The following is a 25,874-nucleotide window of genomic DNA, read 5'->3' as shown; positions in this document are numbered from 1 at the left end:
TTTTCAGAAAGCGATTACGCGAGAGTGCTTTGGTAATTTGTAGGAGAATGTGAACGGCCTCCTCTCGTTCTTACGCACATGTTCTCGCGGCGGAAACCGCCACGGCGGAATTTCGAATTCAGCGCGCGCCCCGCAAAGCAATAAATTTCGCAGCGTGCGATCATTCGAGGAGGAGGTTGGTGGCTTTTAATGACCCTATGCCCGCGATATTGCGGCGCAAGAGCTGATCGATCAGGCAGCACCGAATATTTCGCGACTTTAACCCCCTCCTCTTCGCGACGTTTCTTTCCGAAAAAAAACGCGAAACGATTTATTTTATTATTTGTCCAATCCTCCAAATCCCGGTCCGCTCCCGCATTTAATAAAGTTCTTTTGTCTCGGTTCTGTTTATTCACGTTTAATGAGAAATCGCGAAAATTGTGCGGGACGAGTCTTCTCTTCTGACGGAGTCCCCATTGTCTGTCATTAAAAAATAAAAACGCGGTTATATCTCGCGTCAAAAATAAATCAACGATTGAATTTAATTAGAAGCGGTAGATTTAATTAAATTAATTCTTCGTTAAGCGAAACTCTTTTTACAATAAAGCAAATGTACGTTTGTGTGAAAATTTATGCGAAATTTATCAATCGAGATAGCTTTTTATTGACGCTCGGGTTTATTGTCTCGCCGTTTTATGAATGAATGATGTACACGAAAGAGAGAAGAAATACAAGAAGAGAAGCAGACTGAAGTAGTTAAGTTCGGACCGTCTTTCTTCTACATCCATCCCCGATTCTTATTTCTGTCGCCTCTGCGTCCCTGTACATTGCCTCCCACCCCATGCTTGCGCGAATAAGAAGTCGCTTTCCAGCCCGTAAAAGTGAATGCATAAAAGTGCGCGTCGCGACTGCATAAAATGGCGAATAAACTCCGTCGTGGAATATATTCGTGCTTACTTCTACTCTCCCCACTCTTTCTCTCTTTTTCTCGCATTTCTTCACTGTTTTCCCTTCTCCTTATCTTCGTCCGCGAGATATGGTGTACGTATATATCCTCCTCCTCCTCCCGCGCTCACTTCTACCCTCTTTCTCCGGACATCGAGTCGCGCGGAGTGCGTCTATACTCTCTCGAACCCGTCGACTTTCACGTGCCTGCCATCCGAATCAATCTTTGTATCCCGTCCCCGCGGGAAGACGTTGCCGGGATAAGTGCCAGGAAGCTTGCACATTCTCCCTCCCCCTCCCCCCGCTCGCACACCTTTGACAATATCGACTGTATTCCGAGACTCGTGAGATTTTCATCGACGCATCATCCACATATTTTCGAGTGAAAGGCTGCGAACAACGCAATATTGCGAAAAGATGGGAAAATTTCAAGCGGGAGCGGGCTTTTCAACGGGAGCAAAGTGCATACATCATAATTTTATGAAAGGACCCGGTTTTTTCCAGCGGGGGAAAAATACGCGTGAAATAAAATCAAAACCGCGAATAATAAACAAATATAATGCAAAAAAAAGAGAGACACTCGACGGGGTTTAATATATAAATTTCAATCAAATTAAAATACAGAAAGGACCACGTCAACGCGGTGACGGCGGTTCTCAATGCGTGAAATTTTCGGTTGTTTATTTAATTGCGATTCTCCGCACGCTATCTCGCACACGGTGTTATTTTCTGTTTTTTGTTTCAAAAGAATCGAAAATAAACAACCAGCATATGGAACATCGTTAATTAAACACGCAACGTTGCTTCGCGCTTTTCCTCGACATCAAGTCGTCACCGAGATGATGTCACCGAGAATCCGATGCATTTAACTCGAAGAAGAGTCTTTTTACTCCGGCTTGTAGTTTTCACGCACAAAAAAAAAAAACGGCACACCAGTCGTGCCGGGAATATATTCACGTAGGGGAGCGCCGCACGGAAGTTGCGCTCGTACATCATGACGAGCGATCAAAGCGGGATATCCGCGTATTTTTCCTCAATAACCTGAAAAGCCTATTTTCCTCTCCGCGCAAGTTTCCTTCTTTCAGTCAATCGCGCGCGGGGAGGGGAGGGCACATCAGATACATCATATTGTGTAACAAATCGTAAGAGTTTCGTGAGCGCGCAGCTTTTCTCTGTATTTAAAGCAAGAAGACGAAACCACAAAGAGAAAGAGGAAAAGCGCAGAAAGCTCAGAACACAACAGACCTTTGCCAGACGATGCGAGGCAAAGGAGCGAGAGAACGTGGGGCGGGGGAAAAAGCGGAGGAAGGGTGTAGCGCGAGAGTTCTGCTTGCTTTTCGTACTTTACATGCCGGTTCACGCGCGCAAACAGCCAGCATACCGCTTTCTGTGTGTCGCTCGCACGTCGTGGAAACGCCGTTGGAAAGACGTTGCGGGCGAAGTGAGAATGTAAATCAGACGACGCGCGAACCCCCGCGCGCGTCGAGTTACATGACTCAACCAGTCCGGAAACAGTCCCGGCGCGTCTTTAACACGACTCGCGATGTAGACACACAAGCTAGCTCTCAACGTTGTTGGCAGTTTCGAACTTCTTTCCGTTTATCTTGCGATGCAATATTCTTCAAACGCGTCTCTTCTTCCTCTCTCGATTTAGACGAGAGACAAATAAATTTTTGATCAACAACGATTTTTTTCGCCACATTTCTCTCAAAAACTCTCTCTTCTCAAAAACGTTCTTTCTCTCTTTCATTAAATGTTTGCGAAAAAAATGTGTTTGCGTGCGTGTGTTTCTCTCTGTTGAGACGGTTGGTAAAACGAGAAGGGGTCCGCGACGACGTTGCTGTGTGTGTGTGTGTTGGACTTTTCGTGGCAAAGGGATCCGTGATGCGGAACCGCGCGATCAAATTTCGCCCATGCACGTCGGAAATACGATTGAAAATATTCACGAAGGATGCGAGAGAGTGTCGTGGCGCATCATAGTGCCAAAGGATCGTCCGTTCCTCCGCGGTATTCGAGACAGATATATCCCGTCGGGAGAGAGCGTCTGTGTGTGACCGGGTTCGATTGATCGTTCCTATCCTCTTGGCTTGGCGTGTATATTCGACACACAATGCGGCTCGACTTTAATATAACGCCGATATTACCGGCTTGTGCGGAAACGCGGCGAAAAAGAGCAACGTGAGGGAGGCGAGTTGCGCGAACTAGCGCGCAAGAAAGAGAGAAAAAGACGGCGAGAAAAACGAGAAGGAAGGTTGACGTGAAAAGAGAGCTTCGAAAGTCGCGCGCGCGGGTTTTGAGGGAAACGGTACTTTGAAAAAAAAAAAAATAAAAAATAAAAATAAAAAATAAGCGGATGGAAACGTAATATCGACGAGCGCGAGCAGCTTTTTGGAACCAATTTCGCTAACTGGCTCGCTTCGCCAGTGAATTGCAAACTATCGTTAAGCGATATCGGTTATTTGCATTTGCGTTGCTCGTATCGCGTGTACTCGTTTACGCAGTACGCGAAAAATCACTCTCTCTCAATCGCCGAAAGGTCGAGGAGAAAGAGAGAGAGAAAGAGAGCGAGAGCGCGCGCGCGTACGCGCTATAAAATGTAAATAACCAATTAAATGGCGAAGCTGCATTTAAAATGACGTCGCCGGGAAACATGTAAAGCTGCCGAGAAGCTAGCTTAGGGATTACTCGTCTTTAAATTATTTTCCGTACCAATTCTTCGTCTCACCCGGTAATCGCAAGCCGGCTGCAGCGTGCATGAATAAATAAGACGGCTACGGCGCTGCTTGGCAAGAGAAGAGCGCGCCCTCAAAGAGAGTTACCTTGTTCTGGTCACCGTTAACGACGAAGAAAGAGAAAAAGAGAAATAATGTACAAACTGCCGCGCGGATTGAAATAAGTTAAATCCTTTTATAGACTTCCGGTTTTAAAGCTTCAATTTATTTTCATAGAGACCAGAAAATTATTTATACGCGCGACTATGTATCACTCTCTAATTGACTAATTACGAGTTTTTAATTGGTCATTTCCGCGTCTCTCGCTCCTAAAGCTCGCGGACGAATGAATTTTACAACGCGGAGAAAATCGCGTTGCGATTCATTCATTTCCGAAACGCCGTCTACTCTTTTCTGTTTTTTTTTTTTTTTTTCTTCTTCGTTTCTATTCCGCGCCGCGCCGTCTACTTGGGCGCAAAGAACTCTCTCGGCCGCGATGCGGGCTTGATTTCAATTAAGCACGCTAACTCCGCCGAGACACCCTTTTTTTCCACGGCGCCGCAGTGTGTCGCCGATGCTTGCATTCACTGAGCTGAAAGAAGTCTACTTTCGCGGCGCGCGGCAACGGGACGCGGGCGCAAAAATTTTTGCCCCGCTTAATTCTGGTTCCGACAAGAAACACGACGCGACGGGACGAACAACGAAATGATGAAATACGACATGGGTCAAACACAGGGAACGTTATAATTCACTTGAGAAAAGAGCATTAAATAAAAACCGGTCAAGTTGGAAAGGAAAACGGATGGAAAGGGGATCGAGAGTGTGGCGAAACGCACAAGAGTCTAAATTTCAAATTGCGTTGTTTAAAATTTACCGTACGCGTTTTTGTCGCTCACGCAGAACTGATTATTACGTCTGAGTTTCGGGGGCTGACATTGTCGAATCGACATTCACCACGTCTCCATTCCCGCGGCTTAACGTCGTCAATCAAGTGGATACCAGCGCCAACCTCCGGCAGAAGCTTTGCGGTCCATTCGTGCGTGCATACGTACGAGCGCGATTAGATAGACGTGCACGTGGAAACGCGCACGGATCCGTCACGGGGAGAGGGAACGCAAAGGCGAAGGCGATGTCTCCGCAGACACGAGGGAGGGTGGTCTCTCTCGTGTTCGTGCCGAGCGACGACGCCGATATTATCCCGGGGCTCAGCGGGAGAGACTCAAGAGAGAGAGAGAGAGAGGGAGAGAAAGAGAGAGAGAGAGAGAGAGAGATCGACGTACGGGCTTCGTTCCGCTGGAAAAATATTTATTCGACCGCGATGGAAAAGAGAAGCCGAGTACGCGCTGCTCTCCGTAGACGTAGTGTGTGCATCGGCGGCCCTTTTGGGATTCGCCAGTAACGAGAAGTCTCAATCCGCTTGAAGCAGCGAGCGAACACACCGGCCACGGGAGTCCGAGCAGGACGCGCTATACATGTGTGCGCGCGCGCGTGTGTGTGTGTGTGGAAGGAGGTAAAACATGATCCGTACGCCACGACGCCGGAGTCTCGTTTCGCGTCGAGCGCTTTTTGCGAGCAAACTGCGCGACTGATATTGCGGCAAAGAATGTACATTCGCGATCCCGTGTGTGTACATACACGTGCGAGCCTCTCTCGCATGCGTGTGTGGGGTAAATAACACACGCGAGCGCGTAATTCCGACATCATAGGCGCCGAAGCCGCATTCGGAAAATGTTTGTGGAGCACGTAATACCCTTAAACGTACTACTTTGTTGATGTTTTATGCACTTTCAACGTTTCTTTGAGAAACGTTGAGTCGGGAGGATATTTGTTCGATATTTTTATCTGAGAGAATTTTAACCTCGCGATTGAAGAAGGTTTTACACCACTCATTCAATTTTCTTTGAGAGTAACGCGCGTAAAACATATGCAAAGAGTTGTTTGTCACATGTAAAAATATACAAGGAGAAAATTAAAAAATTCTATTTTTCTTTTTTAACGAACTTTCTTTTAACGTCGTAAATGACCGCAGAGGCTTTCAAAACGAGACACACGGGCGGCGCTCTGCGTCCAACACCGAAGCGGTTCCATTTCGCGCGCGCGCGCGCGAGCGCGTGTACAGTCGAGAGGAGAGCGAAATAAATCGACGGTCTGCGGTCACGGTCGATTTGATTTCGATCCCGGAATAAGCGAGAGCTCCAGAGTGGAGGCTCGCGTTAATTACCGGCAATTTCGGCGTTTCGCCGCTCTTTAAACACCGCCTTGGGAATTAAGCGCGCGCGCGCTACACAGAGCTCGATAGCGAGAGAATAAGCGGCGAAGAGAGCGAACGGGGGATAGAGAACGCTCGTTTCTTGCAGCCGTTTACAATTTATAATCCTATTATAGGATTCGGGGGGGGGGGATACTCACCGGTGTACGCCACTTCAAGTCGACGAAGCGAAAGACCCTCTCAGAAAGTACGGACTCTGAAACGCAAAAACGAAAGGAATTTGAGTACGTAGTAGGGTAAAAGCATCAACCGCTCGGTCGCTAATTATGGCTATGTTAATTGCGCGGCGTGCGATCACAATCCGCAAATAAGGATATTTATATATTGACATTAACGATATATAACAAGGATTATATTATATCTTGACATCGCGATGTGTTTTGGTTAAAGAGTGTTTATAGCTTTGCTTTAATTAAATTTCACATCGTATCACGGAAAAAACATTTGCTAAGCCTGTTGAGATTTTTGTTTTTTGCCAACTAAAACATTGCGTTAATGAAACAAAACATTTTTTACGTCTGGCCGTGATGTCTTTATTGCAATGGATTTTTTAACTTCCACGGAGGAAATTTAAATTGGATATTTCCTATGTGTTATGCAAACGCCAAGCATCGCCAGATGAATTTTCAAATTGAATTCAATTTAAATTATTATGTGTATTAATTTACACATTTAAAATTTGTTAAAAATATAATAGATCCAAATTTTTCTTGCTGACCATGTAACAGCGAAACTTTTTTTTGCCGTGATCGGATTGTTTATCGGTGGCGCGCGTCTCGTCATTTGTAAAACTGTGTTTTCACAACGATAATAATGTTTAATCACGACGTTACTTGCGGAAACGAAACGAGATGTAACATTAATACCGGATATTCCTAGAAAGTACATCATTAAACATCAGATATTCGTACGAAGTACATCATTAACGGCCTTATTCACGCGAGACGAGAATAGCGGCGCGTTAATTGATTTTTCATTTGACAAAGCCGCGCCAGAAGCACTTGAACGTCCCGTAGACGGAAAACGAGCAGCAGTTCGTGGTGGAAAATCCTCGTGAAAACAGTCGGCACATCCGGCAACCGGTGGGATCTGAAATCCTCTCAGCGGAAATCTTTCTCCGTTGGAATATTTAGCGGCCAAGCGAATCGCAACGCGAATACGATGAAAATGGTGGGGAGAAAATCGCTCCTTTCGTCGATCGAATTTGAAAGTCTCTCGAAAAACACACGTTTAATTTAGCGCGGGAAATACCGCCGCGCTAATGTTTTTATCTAAACTACGTGCTATTTTTTATTTTAGTTTTCACAAAAGAGACCGTATTCAGATTGAAAATAACGCGCGCGCGCACGCGCGTACAAACGAACGTCCCATTTAACTTGCAAAAGACACGAATTATCCCAGTTACAGTTTATGTAAATGATAATTCGCGCTCAAACATAGAGCTGTTCATTTTAACGAAGTCGCGAACGAAACGCGAGGAACGCGGAAGTTCCAACAAAATTAATTTTCTCGCACGACCCCTTACAGTCCCAAAACGGAAATCGCGCGCGGACCCCGGTGCAACTAAACGCGGAGGCGCACGTGCAATTCATTTTGCTCATTCATTATAGATTTTAATACCAGTCGCGTCGGAGTCTCATCATAAATTAAATTCTGACGGAACTCCGACGTTCGGCGCAGTTCGAATCCGTGTCGGAAACGCGCGATGCGATATCTGGTTGGGAAACGCCGATCGCAATTTTTTTTTTTCTTTTTCGCGGAGGAGATGTGGTTTCGATTTCCAAAGTAAAATAAAAAAGCTCTCGCACGCATTGTTTGTAGTTGAATAAACTAATTGTAATTTCGCGCTGATTTTAATCTCACCTGGGCACAACCCGACTTTAATGAAATTCTCAAACGAGCAAACGTATATATACATTTCGAATTAATATTTATATTCGACATCACAAAATGAGGTATTAAATGAGTTATTTAATAGAGTGTAGTATGTGTGTGTGTGGAAGATGTGCGCATCGGCGTGCGGGTTTTATAATACAATGCGATATGATTTATGTGTGTGTGTGTGTGTGTACACAATTTACTTTGGGCACGTGTTATTTTATGGAATTTATTAAAATGTTATTAACTCGGGCGCGTAACGCAGAGAATGTGACCGTATAAATGCAAAATGAAAGAATATTAAAACGAATCCGAGGCGTGTGATTGCAAAAGATATTTTATGCGAGCTACGCGATGGCAAATATTGGAAACTACGCCAATGTGAAATCGCCGGCGAACACACGATGTGTTGCGCGGCGTACCGGTCCGCGTGTGTTCGCGTGACGTTCGCACACTCTCCGACATCCCGGAACATATCCCAGAAGGGGAGAGAGAGAGAGAGAGAGAGAGAGGCACGAGAAGAGGAGAAAGAGAGAGCCATTAAGTGGCACCAGCCAGTTTTCCCGTCGTTTCTTCGCGATACCGCCCGGCTGTGGCAATATATTTCCCTCCCTTTTAATTACACGCATTACTTACGCTCGTTAATTAGCCTCTAGCTGAGGATCAGAAAGCCGGGGAGGGTGAGAGTGCCAGACATCGGATGCAAGCATTTGCCTCAAGCAGCTTACGCTCCCCACACGTTTCCCTTTTCCCAAGCCCTCTGCCCATAAGAAATCTCTCTCGCTTGATTGTCGATATCGTTCTTTTTTTTTTTTTTTTTTTTTTCTCAAGAACATTCGAAATATTAACTTTTACTTCGCAACTCAAATTAGGGGTCGATACGAGCCTGTGCTAGATGTACGTGCACGTATGTATTTTCCTTTTAAACGTGTGAATTAATTAACACGTGGAAATTCGAGTTACATTCAATTCAAAAATTCATTTAAGATGTTTGGCATCTTATATATGTATAAAATTTATCTTCCTATCCTACCAGAAAAAGCGTGTGTGTAAGTAATCACAATCGATTCTCTCAATATTGATTGTTGCCACTTTAATCTCGAAGTTGATTGGACGTGTTTCTTGGATGTGTTTCTCGATTCATGTCGTAAATCGAATTAAGAGGCGCGGCAATGCCTCGCGCCAAGTTCACGCGCAACAAAGTCGCACTCGAACGTGTTTTTAAAAACGTAACTAAAGTAATGCGACAGAGAAGTGAGAAAAAACAACACGTGACTAAAGTCACGTGACTTTACTTTTGTCACGTTTTTAAAAACACGCGAGTAAAATAAAATCACGTGACTGTAGTCACGTGTTGTGTTTTTTCACTCCTCCCTCTCAGTATTTTTCGAGTGTGATTTTCATGCATTATTTTTGACATCTCATACGTGTATTATATGGTTTGTAAGACGTATTATACTAGCTGTCATCGCAGTGACAAGTTGTGACACAACACGTTAAAATAAAAAATAACAATAGCGTGCGCGTAGCGCGCGTCTGTGTTGTGCTAGTGAAAAATGTAAAAAACTCAAAGTGAAGAAAACTCCTTGGTCAGGAGTTGAGCAGATCTTTCACAGAACCATCGTTCTGTGCATTATTAAAAAAAATATCTGCACGTGCGGCAAATAAGCTCGTAACGACCTTCAATTTAAGTCGCGCATTACCACGAGCTTTAACATTTTATTCATTTTGTAACTTGAGATAAAAAAAATAATAGAAATTTTAAATTATTGTAAGACTGATTTATCATCCTTGAGAGTAGCTTCAAGTAGCTCTGAGCGATACATAAGATTGACGTAACTTCGACAAGCAGTTAATCCGTTTATAGTCGAAGTAAATAGAATCTTTATTCCCCCCGATATTGATCATAGAGAGAAACAGTTTCGGACGGTCGTTTGAATCTACTTTAACGTGATTACCGAGAATCTCTCCGGAACCAAGTATGGGATCATCACCGGCCGAGTCCGAATAAATCCATAAGTATCTTTATACGTCACGGGAAAAGAGGGTTTTATACTTTCAATTCGAGAAGTATATATCGCGAGGAGGAGCCCCCTGCCTCCGTCGAACGGAGGCAGAAACTCGAGTTTCTCTTTGCACAGTACTTTTCCCTACTCTCTCCCTCCCTCCGCGCCGGCTTTCTTCTATCGTATCTGAGAAAGCCGACTTCTTTCCCGCTTCAAAATCTGAAGAAGCCGACGCTACTATCCTCCCCTCGGAGAGGCAGACGACAACGGAGAAGAGAAAGAAGAATAAGATCGTCGGTAAATCGTCGGCGGAAAATCGGTCCTCGGTGACATTTATACGGTGACATTTCGCGGTGCATTACTATGATATGCCGAGCGCCCGGTACGGACGGTTGAAAGGGAATAACGCGGTAGGGACGCGGGGAGAAGAGGCGCGTTTTTCTATTTGCATCGGGGACTCCCTCTTATTCTCTCGTCTTTCTTCGCGGTCTCAATTACCGATGCGCCATTGTCGGCTGCTTCTTTCAATTTGCCGAGTAGCGACTCTCATGGACGGTGAAGGCGGTAAGCTACTTAGAAGAATGAGGACCGGTGAAGATCGATGTGTAGATCGAGGACGCGTTTGAAAAATCGTACGGTTCGTTCGAACGTCAAGCATGCTTCGGGCTCATTGTGATGCAACGACGCTTAAAAGCACGACGTTCAGTAAAAATATGAGAAAAATTGTTCTTCGCGACGTCGTCGCGTTTCTCTCCGTTCGGTTTTCCGCCACGCGCGGAAAAACCAAATCGGCAGAATATAATAACGGAATATGTTGTTTGACGTGTATAGAGTATATATTCTCCATAGATCGTAATCCACGTCTCACTCCGACGACACTGTTCTTATCGAGAAGATGAAGACACATGCGACGAGGGGAGCTATCGGGGGAAACGCGCGCGGAGTCACGAATCCGCGCTAATAATTTCACACAAGTTGGTCAATAAATTTCCAGTAAGGAGGTACCGACTGTACCGTGAAAATCGCGCAAGCGCGTATATAGAGAAACGCGGAGAAAGAGAGATTTTGACCGTATATCATAACGCGCGGCGCTCTATGGGGAAAAAACTTTACCACCCATTGCTAGAAAATATAGCACCCCGCGGTACAGGAAGGATCCTGCGGAGAGAGAGCGCGCAGCCTGCCGCTGTCTCATGTGTGCATATAACTACTGGTTATATAGTACAAGTGAGACTGCGATAAAATATAAGCCGGGCCACAGCCGAGAGAGCTATTTCGATATCTCGGACAGAATGAAATATTATAATGTATCGATTTTATAATTTATAGACTCCTCTCTATCTCTTTCTCTCTCGCTTTAAAAATATTTTTCGAGAAATTTATCGTTGATTAATATTGCGAAATCTTTTTTTTTTTTCTGATAAAATATCTCTCGTTTCGATGATATTAATTTGAATGAAACACATACCTGTCAAGTTGCTTCCGAAGTTATTTCGCGCAATTTCTGATCGTGCAATAAAAAAAAAAAAAAAAAACACTAAAAATATACTCGCGCTCTGCGGCAATGTGTAGCGAAAATTTGACGAGAGAAAATACATATCTCTCCATCTCTCTCTCTCTCTCTCTCTCTCTCTCTCTCTCTTTCTCTCTCTCTCTCTCTCGCGAGTATCTCTTTTGTAAGTTGACAGTTACGTTTCGCTTTTATCACTGCGATCCGTCATACGGAGAGTTGCAGATTGCACTACTCCGCGCTTTTCAAAGGAACTCGACGAATATGGAAGTGTGTCATCGGGTCGTGACAGCGTCGTCACAGCTTCGTCGTGTGGCGTAGTACTTTTACCAATGTCTCGTTTCACTTTCGCACGGGGACTACGTCAGGGTCATTCGCGCCGCTCGTCCGCGCGCGCTCGTCGAGTGCTTCGCTCGCTTTCTATCTCCGTGAACTTGAAATCGAATTATGCACGCTTACGCAGCCAAGCGCTTACGCAATTCGTCGATCCTTGCGGCGCGTCGATACCTGCCAGCGCGAAGCCGCACCGACGAAAACACCGACGCGGCTTTTAGCGAATCGCGAAACGAAATTCTCAGATAAAATTCGCGCGATAATATAATTAACATTTATTTTCTCTTTGTAAAGTTTTGCGTGTGCGATTTATAAATTGTTAATTAATTTTCCAAATCAAGTGCTACACACGCACTTTGTTTTTCAATCAATGAAATTTTCCCAAAGAATAAACAGATATCGCGGTGCGCGATAACGAGCCGTAGATGAAACTTGCACTTACTACACACAAGTACACACAACACGAGAAATTGTATAACGGAATTGCTCAGTACGGACTCCGAATGCCGCAAATTAGATCTGCTTGATTTCTGATAACATTTACTGAACTCCGGGGTTAGCTCGTAACACATATACATGGCCCGATTAACGAATTACCTGCCGTCGTCCTCGTAGGAAATGAAGTCGAAGCGACGCCGGAAAATTGGAGACGCGCGCGCGCGCGCGCGAGAGGGAGAAACGGAACCGGATTTATCGCTTAGTATCTCTGCTCGAGAGTCTCCGGCAGTAATATCCGCCGGTGATTCAACTCGTCTCGAGGGTGTCTTCGAAGTACGGCAATAACAGAATAATCACTATTCCCACGTGCGACTAGCATAGTCATTAAAACGCTGCAGCGACATTAATTATTATTAGTGACGCGCGTGGCCGCGGCAAAAGTCGCGGTTGATCTCGCGGGAAACATGCGAGAGAGATCGATAATAATTAGCTTATTAACTGGATCCGTTAAAAATCGATATATATATAATTCATCATATTAATTGTTAATTCATCATTTAACTTATTTGCGCTCAGTATTTCGCAATGCGACATTTTCCTTCGCGTGCGCAATTTCTAATAACCGCGAAAAAAATGAGAAAAATAAAAACAAACTATCCCCGCTATGGCTCATCCTGCCGTTTTTCCTATTGTGTCTCCTAAGTAGTAGCCTACAATGTCATCGTGCCAGCTGCGAAATTGCCGACTCCGCACGCGTCAGCGGTCGCGCTAATTATGAGAACGGGATGAGTATGTGTGCGGTGAAAATAAAAAAAAAAAAAAAAAAACGTCGAGAGCTCACGAGAGGAGAAAAAAGGGCCGGGAGTGAAAGGTTCCTTTTGCGCCGTACGCGCGCGTCTAGGACGAGCACACAATGCGCAACGCGCAATTCCCACCGACATCGCGATATCGTGAATTCTCACATAGAGCGGCGGCGGCGGCGGCGGCGGCGGCGAGTGCGTTCACTCCGCGCTCCGAGAAGTCGTCGACCGATACACTCTCTCATCTTCCTCTCTCTCTCTCTCTCTCTTGACGCGTAAAATATCCCCCGTCGTCGTGCGACTGTCGATCACACCTATCGATTATTTACCGACGCAATCACCATTGTTCACCTCGTCGCGGGGGAATCGTCGCGATACGTCGTTTCATTGTCTCGCGTATGCCGCGAGATAAACCGATTGTGTCTGCAGTTGACGTAAACGCGTTTTGACCGCGTGCATGGCTATTCCGCAATGTGTATACGTACATAGTTTATATTAGAGAGACGATTAGAATCGTTTTTCATCATTTACATTATAACGTCGCGCGTGACATTGACATCGTATTAGCCAATACGTTCGATCTCTCCAATACAATCAATTCCAATTACTGCTGTATGATGAATGAATATATTACCGCGTGTACAATAACTGTCAAAAGAAAGGCAAATGAGGAACGGAAATTTTAGATGAGAGAAAAACTTCGGAAAAATGCAATCAGTTCTTCCGAGAGAATTCGATATTTCCTCTCTCTCTCTCTCTTTCTCTCTCTCTCTCTCTTTCTTGGATTAACGCCGAGAAATCAACGTGATCTCGTCAAGTACGTCGCATCGATGACATGTACTCCGGTAGTCTAAGATCTTACGAAAGCGAGATAAAATGAATTGAAAAAAAGAATCGCGTTAAAGCAAGCATCACATTCAGCAGACACAACACGTTAATCTCGTTCTTGTACACGTATATGAATACCCACGGGTCGGCGCGCTGGCTTTTACGACCTATCCTTGACTGCGATAATGGTGCTATTTATATGTAGAACTTGGTGTTCCCACGAGGGCGCAGGACAAATGTGGGCACCTGCCGAAGCGTATCTTCTGGGAGCGAGACGCGCGCTCTAAAAGGTTGCGTGTATACAAACTGGGATCTACCGACGCGATTGTGTAACGTGTGTAACGACTGCTATAAAACGCAGAAAGGAAAAAGATCCGCGGGTTCTTTTATGACGCGCATTCGATACGGCAAAAGCGAAGATGATTTCTCTCGCTAAATCCAAGTTCTGAGTCACGAATTCCGATGTATCACATCTTCAAGTTGACATTTAAACTTGGATTTAAAGTCAATACCTATAGCCGGATGTATGTGTGTGCACACGTATAATCTTTAAATATGTAAATTATAATACACATAGAAATTCAAATTAAATTCAATTCTTAACTTCATTCTAAGATGCTTGGATTTCTATCTAATATATGTAAAATATCAATTTACTTTTCCCTATGAGATTTCAAAAAATCCATTGCGAAAAAAATACTTTGGTCGGAAGATAAACCCAGATCTCTCGCATTTTTGAAATTTTATATGCATATATGTATATAAAATATATATAAAATATTATAATATATAATATTATAGTATTATATATATATATATATATATACATATATTATATAATAATTATATTATAGATAATTATTAGTATTTTATATAAAATGTAAAGCATCTTACAATTAGATAAATTTTTGAATTAATTTGATTCAAATTGTGTATTTGCACATTTATATGTGCGCATATTTTACACGGCGTGTATGTACACCTTAAATCTAAGCTGGACATTATCACGAGCTTTTATATTTGTTGTTAACGTTAAAACTTTTAAAGAGATGTGTTCTAAACAGTGTTTTTTAATGAAAAAAAAACCCATTTTGTTAGCAGAGAGATATAACTGAGTTATAATTTTATTATTCACGAAGATTTTAATTTTTCGCGAAATTACCCAAATCATATGTGCGAAAACGAGAGTTTCACGGCCCAGTAAGGCTTTTAATAGGGCAAAATTTATATTTGCATACCTGTATGATACGATATTACTCTTTGTATAGCTATATATTTCAATAAGCTGGAAATTCCGTAATGGAGATTGACATTGGCAAACGTGCAGTCGCACTCGTGCGCGCCCCTTCTCTCCCCCTCCTCCCCTTCCAGCCCCGATCGACGTAAGCGATTGCAACGCCGTGTAGCCCGATGCATTAACTGCAGCTGCTGCCAGTGTTTCTGCACAGGACGGACCGGAGAGTAGGATATTACATTATGCGCATATGGGTCACATAAATACATCGATCTCATTAGTCGCCGATAACAATCGGGCCAATTCATCCGATCGCCGTCAATGACAAAATTACTGAGCGGGCACACATAGCGGGATGACATTTAATTATTCAGTGACCCAAATCAAAGTGCTCATGCATTTAATCCTAGACTAATTTTCTCAGAGTTCGTTATCGTTACACATCTTGATGTATGCGGCCTAAAACAAATGTAATTAGATCGTGCCTGGGGGCAATAAATGCGCGCGCGCGCGTGAGTGACAAGAAAAACCAACAATGGCGCTTCTTGAATAAGTAACGAAGTGCGCGTGATAAATAACAGACTTCTCAGATAAAAATCGAACGCTCATTGAATTCCATTATTTTATGACCGATACAATATGTAACATACGGAAATTACGCGTCCGAATTAACAAGAACACGAGCTGCTGTTAAATGTTAAAGTAATTCATGGCGAGAGAACTTCACTCGTTTTCGCCCATAATGGCTCATTAGCCGATCGGAACTCGGCACATCCGACTGCGAAAAAAAAAAGCTACAAGCAGGCAGCTTTCAACATCAGCGGGAACAGGAAAACTCTAGCTCGCGTCTGATTATCTTGTTAACGACGTCATTGGCAGAAGAATCGATGCGGCTATGCCGCCGTTGTATATCCCGTTCTAATTAAGCTCTAACTACATAATGAAAGAAATGTTTGCGAAACTTTTTTTTGTGGATACACAAAAGCTCGTTAGCGAGTCGCATTGGTGCACTTACTTATTTTTTTGCTAATTACAAAATATCTCTTTCCTCGCCCTCCTGTCAATGTATTCACATCACGCGCACAATATACATGTAAAAAAAAATAATAATAATAATAACAGCAATATTCATCACAAAAAACCTAAATTCTTCGTAAATTTGAGACGAATCGGCGATTAACTCTTGGTCATGAAAACGCGAGAGAGAACTTTTACCTTAATACTGCGAACGCGCGCGCGCGAAATAAAAGCGACGAAAATCTTATAAGGTCGCAGATGTGCAGCCATTCGTGACCCTCATGGAAGCGCAAGACCGGCAAGATAGCTGGAGCCGTTCTAACAGCACTTGCTCGAATATCCCAGGACTTCTATCACAGTGGATGGGGCTGAAGTTAGCAACTAAACGAGTTTCTCACTAACAAACCCACTGGCACGAAACGATGTCGCTGACAGTCGAGGCTTACGAGGGAATCGGTAGAGAGAGAGAGAGAGAGAGGGGTTGCGTTAATATTGTTCAGAACTTCGCGCTACGTGATATAATGAGACCGAGTGTAGGGGGAGGGGGGGAGAGGGAGAAAGCGGAAGATAGGGTACGGGGGTTATCCAATAAACTAAAACAATAAGTTTGACAATGACGTTAGCACTGAAAATAGAATTCCGACGAAGTGTGCAATCGAAAGTGCGTGACATTGTGCTGCGCGACCGATGCTGCGCTTGTAGAGCAATTTATTTTTCATTTACGGTGCGAAAACGTTTCACCCATGTGAGATTATATCGAGAAAACTATTGAAGCGATAAAATGTGTATGTGTGTTATACACTTTTATTATTATTATTAACTATTGAAATAATATCCGTAATACACGTGTCCCGCACTCTTTAGGGAAATAAAATACGGAAATAAAATTATCATCTACGCACTCGTTTTGTGACGTTTTTTATTATTACCGTGCCGAATAGGCGGCATATTTTTTACAAACAAAAAAACAATGGTAAAAATATAGAAGCGTATTGAACCTGATTCTAATCCTCTATTTTTGAGTAAAAAATTCAATTTTCAGTTTCTATTTAAAGACCGAATTGTGCGGGGAAACTAACACGAGTATATTTCAACAATTATAGCAGAATAATAATTTGGAAACATGAAAAAAGTTCAGAGTAAACTTTTGGACACGCGTGTATTATCAGAATTTTTCCTGAAAATACACGCTTGGAATGGAGACCAAACTGTGGAGAGAATATTCGCGAAAGAGCTGGTACGTGCTTTATTCGCCTGGAAAGAGCGCGCGGTATGATCGCCATATAAGACAGTGTGTCTACTCTTCTCTCACATTTTTGAAATAAAATTTCAGACGCTGCAGTTTTTGCAATTAAATATAAATAAACAAAAATTTTGTTTTGTTACATCATTGACTAGGTACAGAGAGGTGAAATATTGATTTTATCTTTTGACCCTCCGTCCCGATTATTTTCACTATTTTAATTGGTTTCAATTTCGGTCAAATTTGTCCCGATATGTGTCGAATTGAAATTTCTTCTCATCACAAAAAAAATAGATCCAAACATAAGACATATTCTTATTGATATCAGTAATGCTGTGCTTACGCGCACTGTCACGCTGGTTTCTAACGGAGATCGAAACTAGACGAAATCACATGTATTCATGAAGCAATAAAAAAAAAAAAAAAAAAAAAACAGACGGACAATCATAATATATTTGAAGCAATCGACACTGTAAATGGATTGAAAAACAATTTTACCGAACTTATATTGCAATAATAAAGTACGTAAAAAATGTAACAGCTCTAGTTTCTCTGAGTGCTTACACTTTTTTTTTCTCTATCTTTTTTGTGCTCGTCGGAAATAAAGTTTCCCGAAATCGGTGGCAAAAAATACGGTCACTTTAGTTATTTACTCAACTATTCCAAGAGAATCGAGTGGAGAACGAACTTATCGTAAGAAAACCAGAAGGATCGCGTAAGAATCGCGTAAGATAAAGCAGACGTACTGCTTACGAACGTTTTCATGCGCCGGATAAGTCCGGATCAAACCGGGCGGGAAGATCCATCGCGACGATGGTCGTCTTTTCCCTGAGGTTTCTCAGCAGCGCGAGATGCTCGTCTTTTTTTTTTTTTTTTATCTTTATCCGCAAGGAGACAAACCTCCGGCTATGAAGGGGATGAACGTGGAGGAGGGAGGGGAGGAAGAGGTGGCGCACTCGACAACTTGTGGATCGTTTCATTATCCTAGAGTGGTACTCGCGCGCAACTTCTAAAGTTCGCCGCCCGGAAGTCGAGCTATCCGCTGGAGCGGAATAATCATATCACTCAGTTATGTAAGACAGAGAGAAAGAGAGAGAGAGAGAGAAGAGAGAAAGAGAGAAAGAGAGAGTCTTTGACAGAGCCGTCGTCTTGACGCGATCCTAAAGCACGGAGCTAGCTCGCGCCGCGCGCGAATCTCGACGCGAAATTCCTGTCTGTCACCTACCCTCCTCCAACTTCACAACCTTTCTCTTCCATCGTCTTCTCCGCCATGAAACATGCCCGTAAAAGACTGTTTATTCAGAACTCTCGGTGTCGGTGTGTGTACGTATTCAGCGCTGTGCAATAACTCGGGCTGCGTGGTTCGCATGCCGTCGCGTTATCTTCCGGAACGATAGCGACTCGTAGAGAGCGAGAGAGGCGGCTGTGTGATGGTATTTTCCACCGCTTAATTTCTCTTCGAGGTGCGATAGCGACCGTTTCGAGAGCGCGGTAATTACACATGCCGTTACATGAGATCGCAATCCGCTTCGAAATCGCGCGGTATATAATATATACATATATATATATATATATATATATATGTAGAGGTTGTCGAAAATTTCGTCTCTCCTTCGTGCGCGTACGAGAGGTCCATTATTGCATCGCGCGTAATGACGTAATGGAGAGAGCCGAGGTTGTCTTGTTTTCGCGACCACGCGCGCACAGCCTGATCAAAGTAGATTAAAAATCTCTCGCTCAATATTGGGATTAAGCTTTAAGCACTTTCACAAGAGAGCGGAGTTGAGAGAGAGAGAGAGAGAGAGAGAGAGAGAGAGAGAGAGAGAGAGAGAGAGAGAGAGAGAGAGAGAGAGAGACAGCATTTTCACAATGAGATATCCATCTTCCGAATTTTGCGCGATGAGCAAATTTGTTGTGCTCTCTCGTGAAGGTCGAACTGAATGTAATAAAGTAATGGATGCGCGCGCGGCGGCTATCAAGCAGTAGCGGAGAGTAATATATCTATTCTCTCGCCGCGTGAGAGAAACTTTCGGATATCTTTGAATTATAAAACGAGCATTTGTCTTTCCTGCAAAAACCTTGAGTGCGCTATTACTTGCTGAACTAGGGAATTTAGTTTTCTGCTTAAGAGAGAGGCGGAAGAGAAAGGGAGTGTGAAGAGAAATCGATTAAACTTGCGCCGAACCAACTGACGCATAGTCTCTAGTCCCTTGTATTTTGGTAATTCAACCGTTTGGTAATTCCGGGAAAACTGAACACAAGATATGGTTCTTATCTCGCAAGTCCAATTTACAGACAGTATTTCCCCGAGGTTGTACACATCGCTTTTCTCTTCTAGATTTGCGAGGGTTAAAAACGCGAAACTACGCGAGCGCGGCCGCGGAAACTCGTTTAAGACGCGCGCGCGCACATATCCGCGCGCAGAAGGAAAACCCACATTCTACCCATTTACGAACAATCGCGTTTCCCGCAAAGTTTCCCGCCGAGAAACCGAAGCTTTTGCGGAGAAGGCTCGCGCAAAAACGCCCAGAAGATAGAGGTTTGTTCGCGGTGTGGACCGACGAGAGAAAAAGAGAGAGAAAACCAAAAAAAAAAAAAAAAAACGAAATCAAGGTAAGATACGTGTTCGCGCGTGAAAAAGAGCGAGAAAAAGATACAAAGCGCGGACGGGACGAGGTGCGGTGAGCCAGTAATTAAATTTGCAACTGTTAATCAAGTTCGAGCGGGAGCGGATCGATGCAAGCCCGAGAACCACAGAGCGGCCTCGAAAGAGGGTAGGGTTCGGTGGCGCGAGCGAGAGACGGGAAGAGTGGGAGCGAAATGGTCGACTGTCGAAAAGGGACGGCAGAACTCCGGTCAATAAAATTGGACAAACAGACCGATCGAGCGAGAGGAAATGACACTTGAAGCTTTTGATTGAAGATAACCGTGACACTGACCAAGAGAAGCGGAATGTTATGTATGTGCAAAAAGAGAGAGAGAGAGAGAGAGAGAGAGAGAGCGACGTGAGAACGCGAAGAGAGAAAAACAACGAATCGTCACTTTTTGACACCGTAATGGCGCTCTTCCTGCCCGCGTGTCAATTGGGCCGATCTGATAATCGATCAATTTTTACACACAACAAAGTCGTACGTGCGTGCTTGTTGCCGCGTCCCACGGTTTTTAAAGATGATTTTTTCATTCAGCCCTCCTTCCGCTACAAAAATGGCGGAAGTTATTACGAATGATTGAAGGGTACCCAAGTCACGGTGACTTAAGCTACGACGGGACGACATCGTCGTCCTTCCCCTGCGTGAATTATGCGCGATTTCGTTATGCGAGTAATCGTCACGTCGCGTTGCGATGACTCAATCGCGGAGCGAGAACCGAGTGTCATCCGCGCAAATCGCAATTGAAAGATAAATGACGCGTGATGTCGGACTGTGCTCGGGGGTTAAAAAAAAACTGCGTCGGTTCGTGAGATCGCGGCTCGGCATCGCCGGTAATCGCCATCGAATATGTCCGCCCGAAAACCCGAAAAATAATACCGGCCACCCCACCGTCCGACAGATTGACAGACCGATTTAAAAAGAGATTGGCGAGCACCCCCGCTAACTATATCGGCAAAATAACCCAATATCAAATTTCGAGAGCGCGGGGGAGAAACCCATCGCGCGATATCAAATTGACGACCAAGTTGTGGATGATCAATTTCGAAAATTTCGCAAAAAAAAAAAAAAATTTCGCATTTTGTTGTATACGTTTCTCGCAATACGCGCAATTTTCACGGCAGAAAAAAAAAACCATCATCGACAGCAATTAAGAGAATCAGCCGTTTGAAAAAACACGGCCGTTCCGAAAATTCGCGACAAAACACAAGCCCACTTAGCGCGTACGAGCACTTAGCGGACGGTCGATTTTAATGGGTTAAACGCGGAGAGACCCGAACTCCACGGAGCGAAATTACCGGCTGGATGGAAGCTGCAACGACCGGGAATCACGAAGCGGGCTCGCTCACGGCGGTTAACGTTCGTTCGCTGACCCGCTTGGATTTTTGTCCGGCCGATATGGTCGAGGGCGCCGAGTGCGCGAGGGCCTAGGGTACGCGCGCGCGGCGCGTTCGAGCGTGCGTTTATCGCGCGGAACGTGCACACGCATTCGCGAAAGTCAGGCCCCGCGGTGTGGGCCGATATATACCACCGCTTCGTCCGCAAACAGACTAAATATTTGCGTCGCATTAATTGCAACGGCCAGCGTACGATACTTGGCTAATTGATATTTGCGGAGCGGTCGGCGCGCGAGCGCACGCGGTAATTCCACCGGCATTCCGCTAATTAAAATATGACGCGATGCCGTACGAGATCGCGTTCGTAAATTCGAATACCCGGAGGGCGGCGTTTCGTCGATACGCATCGCCGTCGTCGTCGTCGTCGTCGTCGTCGTTGCACATGTCGCAACGGCATCGACGCCGTTGTCGTCCGCCCTCGTTGTCAATGCCGTCGAATATTCGAGTCCCGCGATGCATGCCGCGCGTTACAACAACAGCAGCGAGGACGCGATGCAGGCGCGTTTTCCGCGCCACGGAAAATCGATTCGTTGCTGCTGCCAGCCGGGAAATATCACAACTCGACACAACACTAGCGACTACACAACGTCGATATACCTTCCAGCGTCGCTTTTAATCGCGCGGTGCCAATCAGCACCGATTTACAGAGGTTTTCCACATCCCGGAAATAACCCGCAAATCTCTGACTGGCACCTCGATCGAGTAAATCAGGCGCCGGTCGGCGATTGTACGCGGGTATTCGTCAATGCTCGATCCAGTCTCTCTCTCTCTCTCTCTCTCTCTCTCTCTCTCTCTCTCTCTCTCTCTCTCTCTTTCTCTCTGTATTGCGGTCGAACGCAAATCGTCGTCATTGTAATGAGATATTTTTCAAGCGGCGGATTACCGTTTACACAGCTGTGCAATTTGCGCGAATCAAAGGAACGAAAAAAAAAAAAAAAATCTCTCCTGAATGGCGCGAATGACATAAAGCGATTGTCACTTTTATTCGCGTGATGGGCGTTAATTTAAATGCAATAGTACTCCTCGCTCTCTCACGAGGCGACGATTATTCCGAGCGCTTTATCGACAAACGAGCTGGCAGACGCCCACCTTAATCGAACGATAATCGACAGAGAATCCTGTGTTGTAATTGGAATAACCAATAATGTTATGTTATTTATATAAATAGTGTCGCACACAGAGATACAGAGCCATTGATTACCTTCGCGCGCGCGCCAGATACATTCAGACCACTCTCTCTCTCTCTCTCTCTCTCTTTGAACATGATGATTAATATGCGAGCGCGAGTAATATAAATTTAATGATACCAAAAATACTCGCCCTCTCGCGTTTCGCGATTATGCAACATGCGACATAACACATGCGCGCGTAATAATTATATGCGCTCGATGCGATCTCTAAATCGCGATTTACACGAGTCTGGATGGTGTTTTTGGAACATGCGCGCGAAACAGCATTTCTAGTACGATATTATTTGCTCTCCGACGAATAATACGATGAACTCTGTACTTTTTCAGAAATTGGTATATCGGGTATATCGATATGCGCGTGCTTATTGTCATGTGCGCCAATTCCGAAACATTTTGCACGGCTAACGTTATATCATTCCCACCCGAGAATTGCCGTGCGTCCAACGGATCATAAATTTGCGCCAAAGCGCCGAGTGTCGAAACTGTTGAAAACACACAGCGACACGCGAGAGACACGCGCGCAAATTGACGAATCAAACACGCGACAATCACGTAAAATCGGAAGAAAAAGTCCATTTGCGCGTCCATTTCGCGCGAGAAAATTAACAATCTCAGATTAACAATCGTCGAAATAAGCGAGAAACCGGGTCTCGATATCGCGTCGTTTATCGCCGCTCTTGTAAATCACCGCTGTTTTTATCATTCCATTACGAACTCGTAAAAGCGCGTCCGCGATATTCCGATGATTAATCTTGTTACACCCCTTGTTAATCTTCGCGCTACGCAATCGAAAGTTCATAATCTGCGCGCGCGCGCGCAAGATTCTATTATACGTTCCTTCCATTTATCGGCCCAAAATGTTCTCCGCGTCGATGACGACGGCACAAACCGCCTTTGTTGGGGATCGGCACGTGCGGGCCGGCAAACGTTGGCAAAGCAAATTACCGGGGGTTCGTGGCATTTGGAACTCGACCGCGCAAGTCGGCTCCGCCAAACCAAAGGATACTTCCGGCGCGCACGAGGAAGCGATGTCGTGGCGCGCACGAACACGCCAGTTGCGCTTTCAAAGCGCGTTCATTGAAATTTGAGCGGGGGGAAGAGTGGGGGGGGATGCAAGAAAACCGCAAGCGCTCCAAAGAGAATCCGATGATTTTGAGGTGATTTCGAAAACTCTGCTTTGTTTTCAATTTGTAAAATTCAACAATGGACAATTTGCATTTTACTTTGCGGAACGATATTTGTATGCGTTTCGAATGCGATCGGCGAAACGACGATTTTTGTTCGCGATTTCGAAGAAACTCACCGAGCCGCAATCTCGGTCGGACATTTCTTTTAGGATTCGATTTATCGTTTGCAAGCATTGCAACTCGCTGCAGCTGCGACCAGATGTGTGCAGCAGGTACAGGTGCGCGGCCGGAGGGTCGCGCGCTTCTGCCGGACACGTGAATTTATAACGCGTCTTCGACGCGTTTGCGAGAACCGCCTGATTCGACATTGAGAAACGAGAACGTGGCGCGGAGTTTCCCCGCCAGCGTTTATTCTTTCTTTCTTTTTTTTTTTTTTCTTTATTTGTGTTTTTTTTTATTTCACCGTCGACGCGTCGTTTTTCCCGTCTCGCTTCCCGTACGTCCGTCAAGAAATCCCTCGAAAGCGGATTTATGGACTCGTAAATCGCACTCGATCTTTCGTGGATTAACGTTCGATCTTGCGTCCGTAAGCGATCGCGTGCACGAGCGGCGAAATTTCTCTTTGCCCGAGCAGGTGGTAGACTTACGAGTGCTGTGCGGTTATCGTTTCTCTCTCTCTCTCTCTCTCTCTCTCTCTCTTCAACCGCGTGAGATAAGAATAGATTTTTTTTTATTGCGCGTCCTGGGCTTAGCGGATTCGTGAGAAATGATCGGTGACGATTCTGGGTGAGCGGGAGCCGCTCGCGAATTGAAAAAAACGCTCTCTGATGCTCTCGCTGTTCGAACTGTCTGTCGCAGAGAGCGAGCGTTGCCGCAACGACGTAAACGTTTATCGAAAAACGATCTACTCGTTAATTAACGACTGCAGAAGTAACGAGGACACGAGGCGAACTTGCGATCCCGCGAAATATGTGTGAAAGCGCCGTCCACCCATTAGCTCTCACTCGCTCCAAGTACCGGAAAATTCGTATCTTAATTTTCCTCCGCACATATTTTCCGGAACATATCTAGGCCACGGTTTCGCGTTCCGGGGATTTACGAGAAAATTTAGTTTTCCAAAGAACCGTCTGCCGAGTAAAGCGCAGGGGAAAACTTTCGAATTATTTCTCGAAGCGCGGAAACTGATTCGCCAATAAGTCAAACGACAAAATATCCGCTCAAGTTTGCGCGCGAACAATTTTTTTTTTTTTTTTATTTATTTTTAGTATTGAGAAGAGCATTTAAAGCCAACAAATTAATCTTTTGAAAAAAAATGATGATCTGTGCTTATAATAATTGTGTTATATAAACATTGAAAATATTTTAATAAATTAAATAAATGTATAAAATTAAAATGTAATCATTAATTATTTTGACAACTTGCGTGACGTAAAATTGTTGTAAAATTTTATATATATATATATATATATATATATATATATATAACAGAAGATATATTACACACTGAAATAATTTAATAATAATAATAAAATAATATAAAAATATCATTAATTCAAAGAACAGATTGCGCATTTGTGGGCGGTGTTTCGTTTTCATTATACGTAACGTATTTGCACTGCAACGCAAAATATGCTTCAACGAAAATAATTGAAGTATCTATGACTGTCAAAACGCGCACATGTATTATATATATATATATAAAATAAAAAAAATACTTGTCGTCCCCAATCGAGCGATAGAAATTTCGTTAATATTACACAGCGGCCATTTGTCTGCGTCATGTATAAATCGCGGTTGTAATCAGTCAGAATACGTGTATCATATCGAATTTCGCAAAAAACAAATCAGCTCGCGTATCACCGGCGCAGATTGTACGCGTACACATAGCCTGTATTTTTCGAAATCCACTTTGTATGCATTTTTTTATACGCGAATATTTTTTTTTGTTAAAAGAGATATTTGTTCAAATGAGCGCGTTTCAACGATGTGTCAAATTGTATAAAAATATTTGCAACCTATACCTATCCGAGATATCCGTCGGGCAACGCGAGCCTAAAAGAGTTTATATACGACGACGAAGCGTTCGTAACATCCAAGCCACAAAGTATGTAGAGTACCTACAGGTATTCGCTGGCGGTGCTCTCTGAGCACCGGTTCACCTTGGACGTGTCTCAGACCCATCCGCCGCGGCGTTCTCGTATAAGCCTCTCGTAGGAGCGTCAGCTTGTACTCTCAGAACGTAAGGACTATAATTCGATCAGAAACGCCAAGACGCATACACACACTCGGTAACGGTAGCCGATCTCGGGAGAGGGGCTCTG

The 25,874-nt window shown here is 44.3% G+C and overlaps 1 long non-coding RNA gene across 1 annotated transcript in view; it reads right to left on the bottom strand.

The window, feature by feature from the left end:
• The window catches only part of LOC109859104, a 140,105-nt gene that overhangs the window by 91,338 nt on the left and 22,893 nt on the right, over window positions 1-25,874 (bottom strand). Inside the window, exon 2 of the long non-coding RNA XR_002250674.1 lies at window positions 6,045-6,100. This is a non-coding gene — a long non-coding RNA (uncharacterized LOC109859104). The remainder of the gene's footprint in view (window positions 1-6,044; window positions 6,101-25,874) is intronic.

Source organism: Pseudomyrmex gracilis, unplaced genomic scaffold (assembly GCF_002006095.1).
Source record: "Pseudomyrmex gracilis isolate BER0280 unplaced genomic scaffold, ASM200609v1 scaffold_238, whole genome shotgun sequence".
In the NCBI taxonomy this organism is placed as follows: domain Eukaryota; kingdom Metazoa; phylum Arthropoda; class Insecta; order Hymenoptera; family Formicidae; genus Pseudomyrmex; species Pseudomyrmex gracilis.
The sequence above is the reverse complement of the archived record's forward strand: the minus strand, read 5'-3'. Positions and strand labels throughout refer to the sequence as shown.